The following is an 18,773-nucleotide window of genomic DNA, read 5'->3' as shown; positions in this document are numbered from 1 at the left end:
TGGACAGCCAGTATAGGTCATTGGGACCAGAATTCCAATAGGACCAGAATTCCTTTAGAACCTCCACTCATAGATACCTCCCCAAATGCTCTAGAAGACTAATTCACACTCCAGAAGAGGATCCCACCCCCCATACCATCCAGTAAGCATAACAGAATTTCAGGGAAGGGGGGAAGGTTTGAAAATGCAAGTCAATTTCATGTAAAAGGAAAGAAGATATCTATTGATTTTATACATGAAGATAAGTAATCAAAATCAAAGTCTCTTTGAGGATGGCAGGACATGTTTTGTTCTTTCCATAAAGGGGGTGTTGGTTTAGAAATATTGCTCTAAAGTTTAAACTTTCAAGTCTAGATTGACGCTTGATGTGTAGGAAGCTCAGCGCTTAAGCATGCGTGCTTTGGAGTCTGGGTTTAAATCCTGGTTCAATTGTGTGATAAATTGTCCTAAACTTTCAAAACCTCCATTTCCTCACTTATAAAGTGAAAATGTAGTAATAAGGCATCTTGGGAATTAAATGGTATTTTATATGTTAAGTATGGAGAAAAGTGTTGTACATATAGGAAATGCTCAGTGATTATAGCCATTATTGTTAAACCATTATTATCAAACCTTGATTATTAAACTGTTCTTTGATTTCCTGTTTTGCCTTTGTTCTATTAAGTCTTTCTAGGAACCTCAAGTTCTTATCAAATGTTCAAGGCTATTCAAAATGCTTTTTCTCTAGTTTTAAGAAATATATAGGGATAGTGAAGTTATCAGACATATTTCTGGCGATACAATAATATACTTTGTGTTCTCTGCACCTCTCCCTATTTATAATGAATACATTCTTTAACCCCCTCCCCTGTTTTTCCTTTCACCCACCATGGCTCAGATGCTGTTAGTTGCCTACCAAATAACCACCCTACACCTTTGTTTAGCCATTGGTCATCTTCCCATTGCCATGTACCTCAGAGGAAATTGAACCTCATCCCCAGCTTTAGGAGATAGATCCTGGATAGTTTGAGCTAACCATGATAATTCCATTTCCCATGCTGAATCTCAGATAATGTGAGAAAAAAACCTGAGTCTCTTCATTAACCAACAGCCCAGAATGCTGTTGTTCATGGGAAGATATGTGTGAGCAGTACCACAGCAAACACAGACAGACCCCCCCTCAAAAAAAGCCACTTTTTTTAAACTTCTAATTTTTTCTTCCTCTACCTTCACCCTCCAGTTACTCTTTATTTTTTCTGTAGCTCAGTTCCATTGAATAAATACATAATTGTTTTCCATGAGGCAAAAATAAAATAAAATTAGAAAGACACATAACATGCTGAGAAGTCATTGGGACTGTCTACATTCTTTGCTTCTAAGAAAGCTAAATAGAAAGAGATGCCATTTCTTCCCCTTGTCATTGTCTTGCTCTTGCTTGAATGTGACACCTGGAACTGCTGTTGCCATCTTAAAGCCATGAAGACAGGCTAGATGAGGGCAAAGCATAACAGAAAGATGTTAAGAACCCAGGTCCTTTATGAAGTGCTCAGCCACTGATTGTACCAGCATGAAGCCATTACTACTATTGGATTTATTCTTAGTAAATTTCCTACTATTTAACCCATTTAGAGTTAGTGTTTTCTATCATTTGTATCCTTAAGTGTACTAACATCTGGCGTATAAAACCCATACTAGAAAGTCTTAAAATAAACTAGAAGTCAGAAGTGTCTCTCCTACGGTCTTAACATCACTCATGATTTCCTGCAATAACCTGTTCCACACACATGAACTCTAAAGTAATCCTACCGCTCTCCTTCCAAAATATGTCTAAATCCAGACACTTCTCTTTAGTTCTACTGCTGTCACTCCAGTCCAAGACATCATTGTTTCTCTCCTGTATTAGGGAATAGCCTTGTAGCTGAACCACCTGCTTCCATGCTTGCCCCCATTTCTATAATCTATTCTTTCAAAAATTGAGATAAAACTCCTATAACATAAAATTCACCATTTTAACCATTTTTAAGGTCTTCAATTCAGTGGTTTTTAGTACATTACCAATGTAGTGCAACCAATCACCACTATCTACTTCTAGAACATTAATATCACCATAAGAAACTCTATGCCTATTTAACAGTCACTCCCCGTTTACTTCTCTGCCCAGTGCCTGACAGGCTCTGATATGCTCTGTTCTTAGCACAGCACCTAGAGTGATGTTTTTCAAAGATAAGTCAGATCATGCCACTTTCCTGCTTAAAACTCACCAGTAACTCTGAATAATTTCATACCTTTAGCTTGACCTAGAAGACCATCCATGGCCTCCAGAACCTGGGGAGTTTCTCCAGTGACTTCTTATTCTACTCACTTGCCAGGTTCTGGGCACACAAAGCTCTCTACTTGTTTTTTGAACATACCAGGTGATTCTTAATTCAGGGCCTTTTTTCATTTGCTCCCATTCTTCAGATGTGCTTCCTCACTTTGCAGGTGGATTTCTTCTCATCATTCCCATAACACTTGGAATGTCCCCTTCTCAGGGAAGCCTGTCTCACCTCACTGCTCTTCAGCAGTCTTCCTAATCAGACTGATTACTATCTGAAATTGTGATGTTTATATCCATTTATTTGTAACTCACTGAAGTCCGTAGTTGATTAAAATTTCCTTAATTTTTGGAGTGGCTGGCTGACTTGGTCAGTAGAGCATGTGACTCTTGATCTTGGGGTCATGTGTTCAAGCCTCATGTTGGATACAGACAGTACCAAAAAAAAAAAAAAAAAAAAAAGCAAATTGCCTTAGTTTTTGCCTAATGTTCTTTATCTCTTCTAGGACCCCATCCAGGATTTCACATTACATTTAGTTATCATGTGTCCTTAGGTTTCTTTTGGTTCTAACAGTTTCTCTGACTTTCTTTATTTTTGATGACCTTGACAGTTTTGAGGAGAACTGGTCAAGTGTTTTGTAGGATGCCCCTCTATTGGAATTTGTCTGATGTTTTCTTCAGGATTTGAGTGGGGCTGTGAGTTTCTCAAAGACACAGCCAGAGGTAAGGTGGCATTTTATTACTTCACATCAAGTGTTCACATTTATTTTTTATTAGCTGGTCACCTGTCTCTCCCACTGTTAGAATGTCAAGCTCCATGAAGGTAGAGACTATATTCTGCTCACAGTTTTATTCCTAGAACTTTGAATAACATGTAGCCCATAGTAAACCTCTTTAATTATTAGTTGATGGGATTAATGAATAAACTAGAAAAAAATGACCGATACACTGCCTACTGATTTTGCATGTGAAATGAAATATGGGTCAAGAAGATTCGTTGAGCATAGGTCAAAGGCACTAAAACCCTTTCAAATAATCTGGCATATCCATGAGATAAATCTAAACCCTCATGCGAATAAATAATTAACTTGAGGCCAATGGCACACTCAAAATCATTAATGAAAATTGATTTTCCTTCTCTGTAAGGCTGTTTCTCTTTGCTGTGCCACAATTCCCCTTTACAGAGCCAGCCAGCCACAGTTCATTGTGTTTTATTTCATTTCTACCCAGAGTCTTCTTTTTCTTGAATGATGCTAGCCTCCATGAATTAAAAAATATATATCTAGTTGACTTGCTTGGCCTATACATGAAGAGAGTATGGGTGATTTCATGTAGGTAAATTTTGAGAGGCAGAACAATGAGCTCATGCATGATGGGAAGCTTGGTTTGCCCGGGAGAAAATTCAGGAAGAGGATTACAGAGCCCCTGTAGTTGAATCAAGGGCTCGGCCAACTGACTTCATGGGTGTATGGGAGCAGGAGGAGGAGCCTGTTGGCAGCCAGCTAAATGCCTTTCCAGGAACATGGTGGAAACTGATTAAATATATATACCATCATATGAATTGATAGAGGGAACCTGGGGGATGTCTCCAGCCATTAGAATACCAATACCAGTGGGGGCTCCCTGGTGATCATGAAGGAAGCTTGTTTTCTGGCATGAGCTCTCAGAGAATAAAATACCTGAAAGGAAGAACTATTTGTATTCCATTCAGATTTCATTTAATCTTTTCTTTTGGAAGCCCCAATAAGCAAAGGCACATTTGTCAAGGCTTCAGAATGAATGGGAAAGCTTTTGTGCATTAAACTTGCAGATATCTAGAAGGACTTACTGGAAAGGCAGCCCTAGGCTGGGAGTAGGAAGACATCCACTCTAGCTGGCCAGGCAGTGGGGGTTCTTAGCTATTATCACCTCCATTGAGTCAATTTCCTGACTGTGCATAATCTCCCAATCAATTGATTTGAACATGAATTCTCTAGGTAATTAACAGCATTAGTTTTATTGGTCAGAATATTTATATTTCCTAGCATCCCTCAGAATATGTGACTTACAGATCAAATGCCATAGAGTTATAGAAATTTAGCACATTTCACTTAACTAATACTATTGTGACATATTTTGTGTTTCCTTGAATCTAAGATGCCATTGATGGTGGCTCTAGGGATTTAATGCACAGCACTTGGGGGGAGACAATCACAACAAGACATGCTCTAATTTCAGAAATGTTAACATGTAGGGAAATTTACAATACAGAGCTGAAATCTGGGATATTAAATAGCTTGTAGTGCTTCTCAGAGACCAGTCTGCAGAGCCCATACATCTCACTGGTAACCAGCATGCTTCTTAGGTGCTGGTGTCAATGCTTAATGTTCCAGATTTTCTAGGATTCCTCAAACTTAGCTGGTCTTGGAGGCTGCCTGGGAAACCCTCTTGGTCCATATCCCCTCTGGCTACTATTTTGCTTAAGATAGATAGTAATGGTGGTCTGCTAGCCCTCTCTCTTCCTAAACTCTTCTCCAGAAGGCACAGAATTCAATCTTACTGCCCCTGCTGGCCACTTTCTTCTTCTCACCTATCTGGTTTCTTGTCTTGACTGGCATCAGTGAATTCTCTAAGCTTCCCTCTGTCTATTCAGGCTTCAATCCCCATCATTCCCTATAATGCATCCTTTACTGTATTCCTAATATACTTCATTTTTACCCAACATAGGCATTCTTTCTCTCCTACAAGCAAAGAATAATTCTGGTTTTCCATGAATTGGAATGTCTTTGGAAGTTTTCCATGTCTGCTATAGCATTCTAAAGCACCACTAACACTACCACATCAATGACTAGCATTTATTGAGTACTTACTGTGTGCCAGACACTACATTTTATGTATACGACCTCATAATTCACTGTAGTTCTCTGAGGCAGATACCATTATTATCTTCTCTTCCAAACAAGAAAAATGAAGCATGGTGTGTAGGTCACTTGCCCACATTGATACAGCCAGAAAAGGATGAGCCAATACTCTCCTAGGTCTGCCTGGTTGCAACCTTATAACCAGAGCTCTACAAGACTTCTCCTTTTGCTAGAGGTCTACAGCTGTTGTACAAAAGCCCCCATGAGTGGGCTCCTTGGTTGGATGGACCGGTGAAGGAGTGAGAGAATTTGAAGATAAAGCCTACGTTCCCAGCTGGGATAACTGAGTAGACAGTGGTATCTCTCATCCACGTTAGTAATTCAGGAAGAGGTTTGAGAAGAGTTTGGTATTTACCTTTTCCATTGTGAATCCTGTCAGTTTAAAGACTTTCAAAGTCCAACTCACAAACTGGCCCAACACTCTAGTCAATCATGCTCTTGACCTCTTTGTCCAGTGGCCTTTTTTTTTTTTTTTTGGTCCAGTGGCCTTTGCCAGGACTCCATTTCAGCTCTGTGCTCTCTGGGCTGTGCTTGTTCCTTGCATCCCTCAGAATTTCCTGATGTATGAAATCTCACATTTAAAGGAAATTTACTCCTCTGGGTCCTGCCAGCACCCTCACTCCAGCTACTCACATCACAAGTTCTTCTGTTTCACTAAGACCACCACAATTTCAGCCGATCTTTCTTCTCCACATCTGTCTTACTTCTTCTCTAAACCAGCCAAACCCCATAGATCATGATTCTTACTTACTTCTGCAGTCTCTTCTTTTGCCATGACCTTGTCTCTCTTTGTCTCATAATTCTGGGCAAAACGAGAAGAAGGAAAATGGCCACACTAGATGTACACAGATTGTTCTAGGATGGAGGGATTATGACACTTTCAGTTCTAAGGATTACACCAGTCTCTTTGGTCCCCATGACTCTGCACATACTGCTCCCTCTGCCTGAAGTAAAGATAGAGGTAGAGATAGAGATAATAGAAATAGAAATAGAAATAGAAATAGAAATAGAAATAAAAGGATACCAAGAAAGTTTTAGCACATGCCTAAATAATAATAAAAAAAGAAATAAAAGGATAAATTATCTAGTCTGTCCTTTCAACAACACTATAATCTGGGTATTATCATCCTTATTTTATATAAGAGAGATAGTTTTAGAAACTTAAAGCTCTTTTCTCTCTTAAGGTGACATAGTAATAAGGAGAGACTCAAGTCTCAAACTAGGCTTTCTAATTTCAATTTCTGTTTTCCTTTGATTCTATCTTATCATAGTGGGATTCATTAATCCCTACTTGTCCTCTAAGACTCCCTTATGGTACTTGTCAAGAGAAGACCTTGCTGACCACCTTTTCTAGGTGCAGGCTGGACTTGGTGCCCTCCCTGGGTTTCCTTAGCACCTGCTCATTCCTCAGGCTTAGCCCTTTCTGCACCACGTGGAATGACTAGACAGAGAGGTCAAGATCATATTAATTTGTGTCATTAAGGCCACCTTGAGCTTAGTACATGGTAGCCATTCAAACAATATTCGTTTCCCTTCCCCAAAGCCATGCAAAGCCCCCATGGGGCACTGAAACTCTGTTTTATCTTTTCAGGACCCTTTGAACTTCAAGAACCACACAAATGTTACTGTTCCCTTCAAGACCTTCAAAAGCTCCCAAGCCTATGCTTTTAGGAAGCCTTAAGTATTCGCCTTGAAAATTCTCATCAGTGTTATAAATTAAATGTGTGTGTTTCTGGCCAAGCTGCACTGCAAATGGAGGTTTTTACATCACACCTGAAAAACCTGTTAGCTGGGGAGGAAATGAATATCTCAGTTGTTCAGTGTTTGGCCCTAGTTTTTTAAAAAGCCCAGAAGTAAATTTTACTTGTATGAGCAAAGGCTTGATGATAGCAAAGGCTCCTGAGTAGATAGCAATTAAGCAAAAGAACTTTTTCCATGTATTTATTTCTTAAAAGAACTGGCCTGGCCAAAGCACTGCTCAGATGACTCATTGATCTTTGCCTTTGGCTCATGCCAGAGCCTTGCCTGCTGGGTTTTCTGAGTTTCTGGTGAAGCCTTCAGTGCGCCATGCAGGAAGTGAGGTCATGATTGTTTTGGCAGTTTGGGTGGCGTTTTGTCCCCTGGTAGCAGCTGAAGTTTATCAGTAGGTTTAGCCTTTGCACTTTGAGAAACCAACTATTATCTCACCCACAATTTAGAATAATAAAAAAGTCCATGGCAGCAAAACGTGCAGTAAGTAAAGATAAAGAACAAATGAGGGAGAATCTGGTGTTCCTGTTGACATCGGCCCCCAGAGCCTACATTCTATACTTGGTCTGATAGAGTCAGCAGGAAAGCTCCTCCTGCATTCTCTTTCTTTCTGGCATTAACTTCAAATGAAGAAATCTTTTAGAGGGCAGCTGGGAGTAGAGAAATAATGTGATAACTTTAGTGACTAATTTAGATTCAGTTGCTTCCTGAAGTGACCTGTCATAGAGACATTTAGGTTGAGGAAGACCAATAATCTTCATTCTGGAAGCTTGTCTCCTCCTTGGGAGCTGTAATCAAAGCAGCTAAAAGATTGAATAAGGCCTCTATAGTAGTTGCTGCAATGACCGGAAGACCCAGGGGACTGGAGGTCAGGGATCCTGCCTGGAGGCTTCCCAAACCTGGAGGGACACTACCTGGATTTCTGATTTGGTTCTAAGCCTCAGATTCTATAAACCTACGCATTGTAGCAGGATTCTCTTTGTAACATTTTGCCCTGAGGAATGTCCAAGACTAAAAAGCACGTAACTAAAAAATAAAAAAAGTCACATTGCAAATCTTACGTTAAATATCCAAAGCTATGGAAAAATAACATTTACAGTGTCATTCAAATTGTCTAACATAATAAACAATAAATGTTCAAAAAAATTGTCTAACATTGGTTAAATAGTTGAGTCACTACACTCTTATTTACTGGAAAACAAACACACGGATAAAATATGTTGAATACCTTGATAATTTACAATCATTCATCAAGTAAATGGGGACTTTTTATACAAATAACAGTGACTCTGGCTTGACTTCTTCTAGTGTCTTTGTTTAATTTTTAAAATCTGGAATATATTGTGGGACTTTGAGCATGTGGTTATAAACCCAAAGCATATATATGCATTTATATTTTAGGGGTCTAAAAGTTTTTGTTAAAAATTATGGAAAGATAATGTTGAAAGATAAAAGAAAAATTTCATACAAATTGTGGATCTTACAAGTTACCTTATTAACTTGATATTCTGTGAGCATGCTCACCCTCAAATCTCTTTTCCTTCTCTCTCCATTGTTCTGGCCTGGAAAAACTCAACCTGAGATGGACCCATCAAGCCACTGTTCAGGACTTCACCCTCATTCCCTCACCTATTAGGATGGAGAAAACACTCACCCAACCTTCACACTTTTCCACCCTCATCCTTCCCATCTCCCAGTACCATTGACCCAATGGACACTTCCTTCTTTTTTACTTCTTACCATCATTTAAAAATATACCTTAAAGTTTTTTGCTTCCTTGTTTCAATGAAAACTAGAGGGGTTCCCCCCCCTTTCAAGGGGCTATAAGAATACTTTTCACAGAAGCAGAACACAGTGATTTTACTGATGAATAAACCAATCAGAGAGCAGACACTCTTTCAAATTTTAAACAGAGCCCTTCTGACACTGTCTCAAATAGAAGGCCTATATTGTCACTGTAAATCTAGAGTCTTCAAATTGTGGTTCCTGAGGACTGAAAGAAACTCAGAGGGCAAGGTCAGCAGGCCCTATAACTCTTCGTGTCAGTCTGAGCATTGGCCATCAGCTGACTCCTCCTCATAATTTCTCAGAGGTTGAGACTTGAGGAGAGAAGTGGGTTCATTGCACTGGTGAATCACAGGATTTTAGAGAGAGATTTATAAATACCTATGTAGTTTCCACCAAGGTCTAAGTGGGTGGGGGTGGGGCAGGGGAATGCCCAGTCCCTGGGTGTCGACTGACAGGGAGCAGACATGATTCATGGGCCTACTCTCTTCACGAGGTAAGTTCAACAGCAACTCCACTTTTATAAATGCTCTTCCAGGAGGCTTTCTGTCTGCAAATGTCTGCATTAATTCGCAGAGTTACTTTTCTTCAGTGTCTTTTACAGCCATTGTAACTTCTAACTCTAGGAAAGAATGAGGGACTTGTCTTTGCCAGTAGCCCTGGAGGAAAAAGAACCAGCCCTCAAAAATGAGTTACTCACAATGTGAATTCATTGAGTAAATAAAGGCCGAATGATAATGGGAAGAGTTACTCATATACCGTAACAGACACTCACTGCCTTCTGGCCTCTTCATACCCACATTGCTCCTTCCTCTAAATGAGGTTAATGGGAATTAATACATATGTATTAGGCAAAGGAGATATCCTTGGGGATGTGAGCTAAATATCAGCACAGTGTTCTTCGCTAGGTGGACATCAAGGGTGCTTGGGAAGCACTGAGTAATGGTTGAAAGATAAATTACACATAGACTAGTCAATATTTTGCCAACTACTTATTTCTAAATAGAACATTTCTGAGACAAATGGTGACATCTAGAAATTCAAAAAGTTGCATTCTGTTTTGCTATTTTATGAGGCAATTTATCTCTATGTTGACTTTCTTTTTATTATTATTATTTTTATTATTTTTTCCTCTATGTTGACTTTCACACAAATAGACAGCAGACACATTTTTTAAACTTACAAATAAAATACTTCAAAATTGTATCTGAAGAAATAGCATCATTGAGTAGGAGAATCAGCCATCAGACAAGGCAAAGCTTGATGAAGAATGGCCCTAAAAATGTGTGATATGCTTGGCCAACCTGTGCATTTCTATCCAATCTACTAAGAGCGAGTCTTTGAGCAGATCTTCTTGCATGCAAACTCTCTTATTCATATCCTAATGCTTTCTCAAGCCCATGCTATTAATTATTTATACAATACTCATATTATGAAATATATATCATGCATTATGAGCATTAGATAGTGCTTCTCTATGGCTTATATCACAGTACTCTATCAACCCACTATGTAAACGACCTCTCTCATACATAGGCTTGCATGATTACCCTGATAAATTGATCCTGTTCAGACCCTGTGTACATATTAGAGCAATGTTTTATCAGTATATAGATATATACACACACTCAATATTCACTGGTGTTAAAATAAATATTGTGACTTTGTGGTGAGGAAGGCCACATTGCATCAGATGGTCCTTATCAGCCATGCAGATAGGAATGCGCCAGCTTGTAGCTTGGTTGTCTTATTGTTTGGGGTGCTTCCCCTTTTCATCTAACCCAGAAAAGGGTTCTGTTCTTTGTCAGATCAGAATCCTGTGGAATGGCCTAAGTCTGTGCCTGAAATCTGTGTCAGAGAAATTTGAAAGCATATTGCCTCTTCAGTCTAATTTGATCAAAGTCTTTACTCTGTTGATTTGCATTTATTGACCACATATCCTGAGCACTGTGGGAGGTATTAAAGAGTAATAATCTTTTAAAGAATGTAAGCATGAATTGTTCAAGATTGAAATTGTTTTTAATAGCTTGTGATATTATTCACATATCATCCAATTCATCCATATAAGGTGTACAATTCAATGGCTTTTAGTGTATCCAGAATCGTGTAACCACCACAACCAACCTCAAAATCCATAATATAGACTTTGTACTGATGAGTAATCACACCCCATCCCACTCCTCCCAAATCTCCCAGGCCCCGGCAACAACTGATATACTTTCTGACTATGGATTTGACTGAATCGGATATTTTAAACAAATAGAATCATTCAACATGTCTTCTTTATGACTAGTTCCCCCTACACACACACTGGGCATAATGTTTTCAAGGTTCAACCATGACGTAGTATTCATCAGTATTTCATTCCTTTTTGTTTTATTTCATTTTTAATTTTTTATTCCTTTTTACAATGGAAATAATATTCCATTATGTGGATATACCACACTTTATTTATCTGTGCCTCATTTGATAAATATTTGTATAGTTTCTGTGTTTCGCTATCATGAATAATGCTACTATGAACATTTGTGTGCAAATTTTTGTATTCAGATATGGTTTCATTTGTCTTGGGTATATACCTAAAAGTGGAATTGCTGGGTCCTATGGAAATTCTATGTTTACTATCTTGAGGAATTGCCAGAATGCTTTCCAAAGTGACTGCACCATTTTTCATCACCATTAATACATAAGGATTTTAACCTCTCCATATCCTTATCAACACTTGTTATTATCTGTCTTTTTTATTAGAGCCATCCAAGTGGGAATGAAATGCTATCTTGTTGTGGTTTTGATTTAAATTTCCCTAATGTGCTCTTATTGCATTGTATCTCTCCTTCTTGTACCTATTGGCTATTTGTATATCTTCTCTGAAGAAATGTCTATTCATATCCATTGCCCATTTAAAAATCGGGTCATTTTTCTTTTAATTATTGAGTTGTAAGGGTCCCTTCTGTATTCTAGATACAGGTCCCTTATCAGATATATGATTTGCAAATATCCTGTTTTGTGGGTTGTCTTTTCACTTTCTTAGTGGAATCCATGGAAGTATAAATTTTTAAATTTTGATAAAATCAAATTTACCTAGTTTCCCTTTTGTGACTTGTGCTTTTGGTGTCAGGTATAAAAAAGCTTGGTCTAACCTCAGGTCATGAAGGTTTACACCTATGTTAAAGTCCTTATTGATCTTCTTTCTAGTTGTGCTATTATTGAAAATTAGGTATAGAAGTCTCCAATTATGACTTATGAATTCTCTATTTCTCTTTTCAATTCTGTCAGTTTTTGCCTCATGTATTTTGAGGCTCTGTTGGTAAGTGCATATAGACTTAAAATTGTTACATCTTCCTGATGAATTAACCTTTCTATTATAAAATATTTTTCTTTCTCTCTAGTAGTAATTTTTGTTTTAAAATCTATTTTGTCTGGTATGAGTATAACTATCACACCTTTCTTATAATTGCTGTTTGTGTAATACATCTTTTTCCATTCTTTAGTTTGCATTCTGAATATATAAAGAATTCCTACACAACAGTAAGAAAGAAAATGACAAATATCCCATATGATTTTCTACAGCCTAGCAGTTCCACTCCTAATATATACCTAACAGAGATATGTACCTGTATTCAAAAAACCACCTACACTAGACTGTTTATAGAAGCAGTCTTTGAAAGTCTCAAACTGAAAATAACCCAAATGCCCATCGACAGCAGCATGGATAAGCAATTTTTAGTATATATATTCAATGGAATGTTATATTTCAATGAGAATGAACTGTATATCACCATACACAATAATATGGCTAAATTGCACAAATATAATAGTGAATTAAAGAAGACCAACACAGGGTGCTTGGGTAGTTCAGTCAGTTAAACACCTGACTCTTGATTTCAGCTCAGGTCATGATCTCAGAGTCATAAGATTGAGCCCTGTGTCCCACTCCGCAGGGCATGGAGCCTGCTTAAGATTCTCTCTCTCCCTCTCCTTCTTAAACCCTCCCTGCTCATGCTCATTCTCTCTCTCTCAAAAAAAAAAAAGAAGAAGAAGAAGAAGAAGAAGAAGAAGAAGAAGAAGACCAATACAAAAGAGTGCATATGTATGAATCTATTTACATAAAGTATACACACAGATCAAATTACTCTATGCAGTTGACCTTAGTTAGTGAAAGGGAAATGAAGGATATTCTGGGGCACTTATGTTGGTTTTTCTCCATCTGGGTGCTAGTTACTCAAGTGTTGTTACTTTTTTTTTTTTTTAAGATTTATTTATTTTAGAGAGCCTTGACATGGGGCTCAATCTCACGACCCTGAGTTCATGATCTGAGCTGGAACCAAGAGTTGTACACTTTACTGATTGTGCCAGCAAGGTCCCCCTCAAGTGTGATTATTTTTGAAAACTGATAGATGTATTTTTCTATGCATGTACTCTAGTAGTTTTTTCTGAAAAAGGTAACTATAACTTGGATGAATATAGAAAATGCTTTGCATTTTTTATTTAAAAAGGTAGCATATACTGAAACCTGACAAAGATGGCACAAATTTTTTTTTACTAAGCTCACTTATGAATAAGATACAAAACATTTAAAGTATTAGTAAATCTAATCTAGCATCCTATTAAAGGAATAATGCTCTATGAAGCCACAAATTACTTAATATTAGGAAATCTAAAAATACCATTGATCACATCAATGAACTTTATGTTCATCTTTACTGTCAAAAGGTATTTAACAATATTCAATATTCATTTTTGGTAAAAAATAAATTGCATATAGAATACTCCCTCAACATGATTAAAAATTTATCTCAAACCAAGTAGCTTACATCATACTTAAAAGCAAAACAATGGAGCAGTGCTTTCCAAATTTATTTTGTCAAGGAACATGATTTAAATCATAATATATTGAAGCACTACCAGTAGGAGCCCATGACACATATATAACACTATGTTAAAATGGGACTTTTCCTGTTGACTCACAGTTTCAACTGAAGTCCCAGAATTTGAGAACAAATACAATTATTGTTGAATATCTTTGTGTCTTACATCCCTTGGAAGATGCTAGACTGTTTATGCAGGGAGGGGCTAAGAAATTGTGAAATCATCTGCCAGCATTAGTCTGCCATTCATTTCTAGGTTATAAAAGAGAAGAAAAATGAGTCACTGTAATTGAAGACACCTGTGTTGACTTTTTTTTTTTTTTGGAACAGTTGGCCATGTATTTCTCCTGTGGAGGAAGGAAAGAGGGTCTTCAAGTCAAGAAGAGGAACTTCAAGAGAATCATTTGAAAAGTTTGACATGGATTGCCTGGCTAGAGAGACCAGAGCTGGGGTCTGACTGATGCTTGACCAGCTTAAAGGGAAGAGGCTGTGACTATCAGGAGCTCCAAGATAACAAAGCCAATCTTTGGGAAGACATTGTACTGGAAACAGTCTAACTTCCTGAGTTAAGCAAAGCAAAAATTGTGTGAGCTCCCATGGGCCAAATGGAATGGAGCTGGATTGTATCATCTTGAAAGGGAGTCTGGCCAATGTGATTCCAAAGGAAATCGTGGTGATGGTCATTAGCAATTGGAGGAAGGGAGCTGTTGATGAGAGATCCCAACTATAGTCATGGTGGGTTGCAGAGGAGGGAGCCTGAAGAACTCTCAGGAAGACACCAAGAATCAATGTGTCATCATAAAGAGTCTACCATATGAAGAGTTTACTCCAGGTTACAATTGCACAGCCAAGCAAGACCTTTTTTTCCCTTTGTTGTTCTCCCTTCTCCTATCTTCCTCCAAACTCTCAGCCCATAGAAGGGTTTAAAAGAGCAGCTTGCATGTAGATGAGGTGGTAGAGGAAGATAGGGGAAAAGAAGTCAACCAAAGCTCCCACTTCCATTGCAAGCTTCCAAGCTACAGAAAAATGGGACATTTTTATTCATGTGGCAAATTGGAAATATGCAATTATGATACTGGACTGAACTTTCATTATCTGAAAAAGACTGGATAAACTATGGCTACAGTTGAGATTTAAGCAAGGAGTGGGGAAAAATAATTCAAAGAACAGCTTTGAAAGCCCTGTGATGAAAAGAATAAGATTGCTTTTTCATAATGCCCTGTACATTCTAGATCATTTAAAAAATTCACTACACACGCATGCACATATTTATGCATTTATAAAGACATAATTTTAATAAGAAAGTATTAAAAAGCTGATTTACATATATTTTCAAACATTAGAACAGAACTGAAATCAGCAATACCATGAGGGGAAACAATTTTAGTTGTTAATTAGGCACAAAATATATCAAAATAATTTAAGGCATCCTTTATTTTACATATTTTGCTCTCCAATAAGACACAAGTGATTATAATTTTTAAAAACACTGTTTTTTGTGTTTCTTCAGCTCACATTCAATTAATATGAAGACTACTGCCGTTGAACTGAATCCCCAGATAAAATACTGCATTACCTCTACCTCTATGTTTTGTTTTCATTAGAGCATTACACAATAATCCCATTTTTCTCAGGTACCACAGTAGAAAAGGGAAGAAGATGGGCAGCCCGGGTGGCTCAGTGGTTTAGCACTGACTGCAGCCCAGGGCATGATCCTGAAGACCCAGGATCGAGTCCCACGTGAGGCTCCTTGCATGCAGCCTGCTTCTCCCTCTGCCTGTGTCCCTGCCTCTCTCTCTGTGTGTCTCTCATGAAAAAATAAATAAAAATCTTAAAAAAAAAAAAAAAACAGGGAAGAAGATCATTAACAGTAAGTTTGTCTTCCAAAGTCCCCTGAGACTTAGTGGGGTGAAATGGAGATTTATAGAATGTTCTTTCCCACAATTTACACTGATCATGGAGCACATCTCTATTTACAGTGGAAAGAAATCCAAAGGACAAATAAATCTTATTGTCCCTTACTACCTGATATTTATTCGTTCATGTTGGATATTATTATTTATTCTTGGAGAGTTTTCATCCATGTTTCTAGAAACTACAGGATAAGGTAGACCACCTTGTCTTTGAAATATTTTGATTTTGGGCCTGTTTGGATTAAGATGGTCTAAAACACATAAGACTTTCTTTTATATAGGAGGCTTTTTTCTTTGACTTGTCTAAACTTCATTGTATTAAGAGAATAATAGCTAATACTTGTTCATTACTAAGTGTCAGACACACGGCTAAATTTCTTACAAGTATAATTTAATTGAATGCTTAATAAACCTGTGTGGTCGACACCATATGGATGAGGAAGCAGAGAAGCAGATTAAGCGGTTTGTCCAGCCAAACCCTACCACTACTCTATATGGTCTTCAGTAAAAAACAGAACAAAACAAAACAAAATGTTTTTAAAAAGTTATTTAATAAATAATAGCACTTAAATAATACCATACATAAATATTTATAACATGATCAGCATCATTAGACAACAAGATGATAGTAAATGAGGCTTATGTAAGAAATGCCCTCACATGCAATTTTCTAGTGTTCTCTAATATCCACAGAGCTCTCTCTCTCTCTCTCTCTCTCTATATATATATATATATATATATATATATATATATATATTTAAAAACATTTATTTATTTATTTGAGAGAGAGAGAGAGACAGAGTGCACAAGTAGGGGGGAAAGGCAGGGGGAGAGGGAGAGAGAGACTCTTAAGCAGACTCCCCTCTGAGCGTGGAGCCCCACACTGGGCTCAGTCTCAGAACTTTGAGATCATGACCTGAACTGAAATCAAGAGTCAGATGTTTAATTCACTAAGCCACCCAGAAACCTCGAAATTTTGTATTTTAATTTAATTTTATTTTGGTAGGAACACTTTACATGAGTTTACCCATTTAGCAGGGTTTTTTTTTTTATTTAACAGGTTTTAAAGTGTACAATACAGTATTGTTATCTATAGGCACAATGTACAGAAAATCTCTAGAATTTATTCATTTCACATAACTGAAACTTTATACCCATTGAACAGCAACTTCTCATTTCCCTCACCCCCCAGCCCCTGGCAGCAGCCGTTCTACTTTTTGTTTCTATGAGTTTGACTACTTGAGATACCTCATATAGTAAGTGGAATTCTATAGTATTTGTTTTTCTGCAACTGGCTTGTTTCCCTTAGCATAATGTCCATTCATGTTGTCACATATTTTTAAGTCTGATAACATTCCAGGGTATATATATATACCACACTTAGAAAATCCATTCATCTGTTCATGGATGCTTAGGTTGTTTGTACCTCTTGGTTATTGTGAATAGTGCTGCAGTGAACACAGGAGTGCTATTATCTCTTAAAGATCCTGATTTCAATTCTCTTGGATAAATGCCCAGAAGTGAGATTGCCGGAGCATATGATAGTTCTATTTTTAATATTTTGAGAAAGCACCATACTATTTTCCATAGCAGCTAGACCATTTTGCATTCCCATCAACAGTGTACAAGGGTTCCAATTTCTCTACATCCCTGCCAACATTTGTTGTGTTTTGTTTTGTTTTTAATAATAACCATCCTGACAGGTGTGAGGTGATATTTTACTGCGGTTTTGATTTGCATTTCCCTGACAGTGAGTGATGTTGAGCATCTTTTCATATACCTGTTGACCATTTTGTATGTCTTTGGAGAAATCCATTCAAGTCCTTAGCCTGTTTTTCAATTGGGTTAGTTTTTTCACTATTGAGTTGTGGGAGTTTCTTATTTTAGAAATTAACTTCTCATCACATGTATGGTTTGAAAATATTGTCTTCCATTCTCTAGGTTGCTTCTTCATCCAATTATTATTTTTTATTTGCTGTGTAGGAACTTTCTTAGTTTGATGAAGTCTCACTTGTTTATTTTTGCTTATGGTGTCATATTCAAAAAGTTGTCAAGACCTATGTTATGAAGATATTCCCCTGTGTTTTTTCCCAGGACCTTTACAATTTCAGGTCTTGTTTAAGTCTTTAATCCATTTTAAGTTAATTTTTGTTTATAGTGTAACATAAAGGTCCATCTTCATTCTTTTGCTTTTGACTATCCAGTTTTCCTAGCACATTTGTTGAAGAGACTGCCCCTTCCCCATTGTGTATTCTTGGCAACCTTATTGATGAATTTAGGGATTTATTTCTGGGCTTTCTATTCTAAATGTCTATATTTATGCCAGTACCATACTGTTTTGATTACTGTAGCTTTGTAATATACTTTGAAATCAGGAAGTATGATGCCTCCAGCCTTGGACTTCTTTGTCAGGATTGATTTTGGATTTTATAGTTCCATATGAATTGTAGAACTTTTTCTAATCCTGTAAAATGGTCATAGGGGTTTTGATAGAGATTGCATTAAATTTGTAGATTGCTTTAGGTAGTATGGACATTTTAGTAATATTAAGTTTTCCAATGCATGAACATGGGATGTCTTTCCATTTGTTTATGTCTTTAATTTCTTTTAGCAATAATTTGTAGTTTTCAGTGTAAAAGTCTCTCATTTCCTTAGTTAAGTTTATTTATAACCATTTTATTCTTTTTAATATGACTTTAAATGCAACTGTTTTCCCAATTTCCTTTTCAGAGTGTTTGTTCTTAGTGTATAACAACATAACTGATTTTGATATATTGATTTTGTAACCTGCAACTTTACTGAATTCAATTATTTGTCCTAGCAAGTTTTTGTGTGTGTGCATATGTGTGTTGTGTGTGTGTGTATGTGTGTGTGTAGTCTTTAGAGTTTTCTATATATAATATCCTGTCATCTGCAAACAGAGACAATTTTACTTTCCCCAGAATTTATTCAAGGCAGATCACTGCATAATAAAGTTGGTATCAAAACTCACAGGGGAAAGAATAGTTTATTCAATAACTTGTGTTGGACTATTTGGCTATCCATTTATCTGGAAATATCTATTTGTCAGGAAATGTTCCTCAAACCATACACCAAAATAAGTTCCAGATGAGTTAGCATTTAAATGTAAAAAGTGAACCATAAAAATTCTAGAAGAAAATATAAATGAATGGGAATGGGAAAATATAAATGAATAAAAGGGAGAAGCCATACATTTTTAAAATGACAATATAAAAATGACTGCAATTCAAAACTACTGTAAACA

At 37.1% G+C, this 18,773-nt stretch overlaps 1 long non-coding RNA gene across 1 annotated transcript; it reads left to right on the top strand.

Annotated features, from left to right (window-relative positions):
- The first annotated feature begins 40 nt into the window (after positions 1 to 40).
- Positions 41 to 8,100, top strand: LOC111096797. The gene is made up of 3 exons (XR_005362571.1): positions 41 to 142; positions 2,905 to 3,016; positions 6,785 to 8,100. It is a non-coding gene; the product is annotated as an uncharacterized LOC111096797 (long non-coding RNA).
- The last annotated feature ends 10,673 nt before the right edge of the window (positions 8,101 to 18,773 follow it).

Source organism: Canis lupus, chromosome 7 (assembly GCF_011100685.1).
Source record: "Canis lupus familiaris isolate Mischka breed German Shepherd chromosome 7, alternate assembly UU_Cfam_GSD_1.0, whole genome shotgun sequence".
In the NCBI taxonomy this organism is placed as follows: domain Eukaryota; kingdom Metazoa; phylum Chordata; class Mammalia; order Carnivora; family Canidae; genus Canis; species Canis lupus.
Note: the sequence above shows the minus strand (reverse complement) of the source record. Positions and strands in the feature narration are given on the sequence as shown.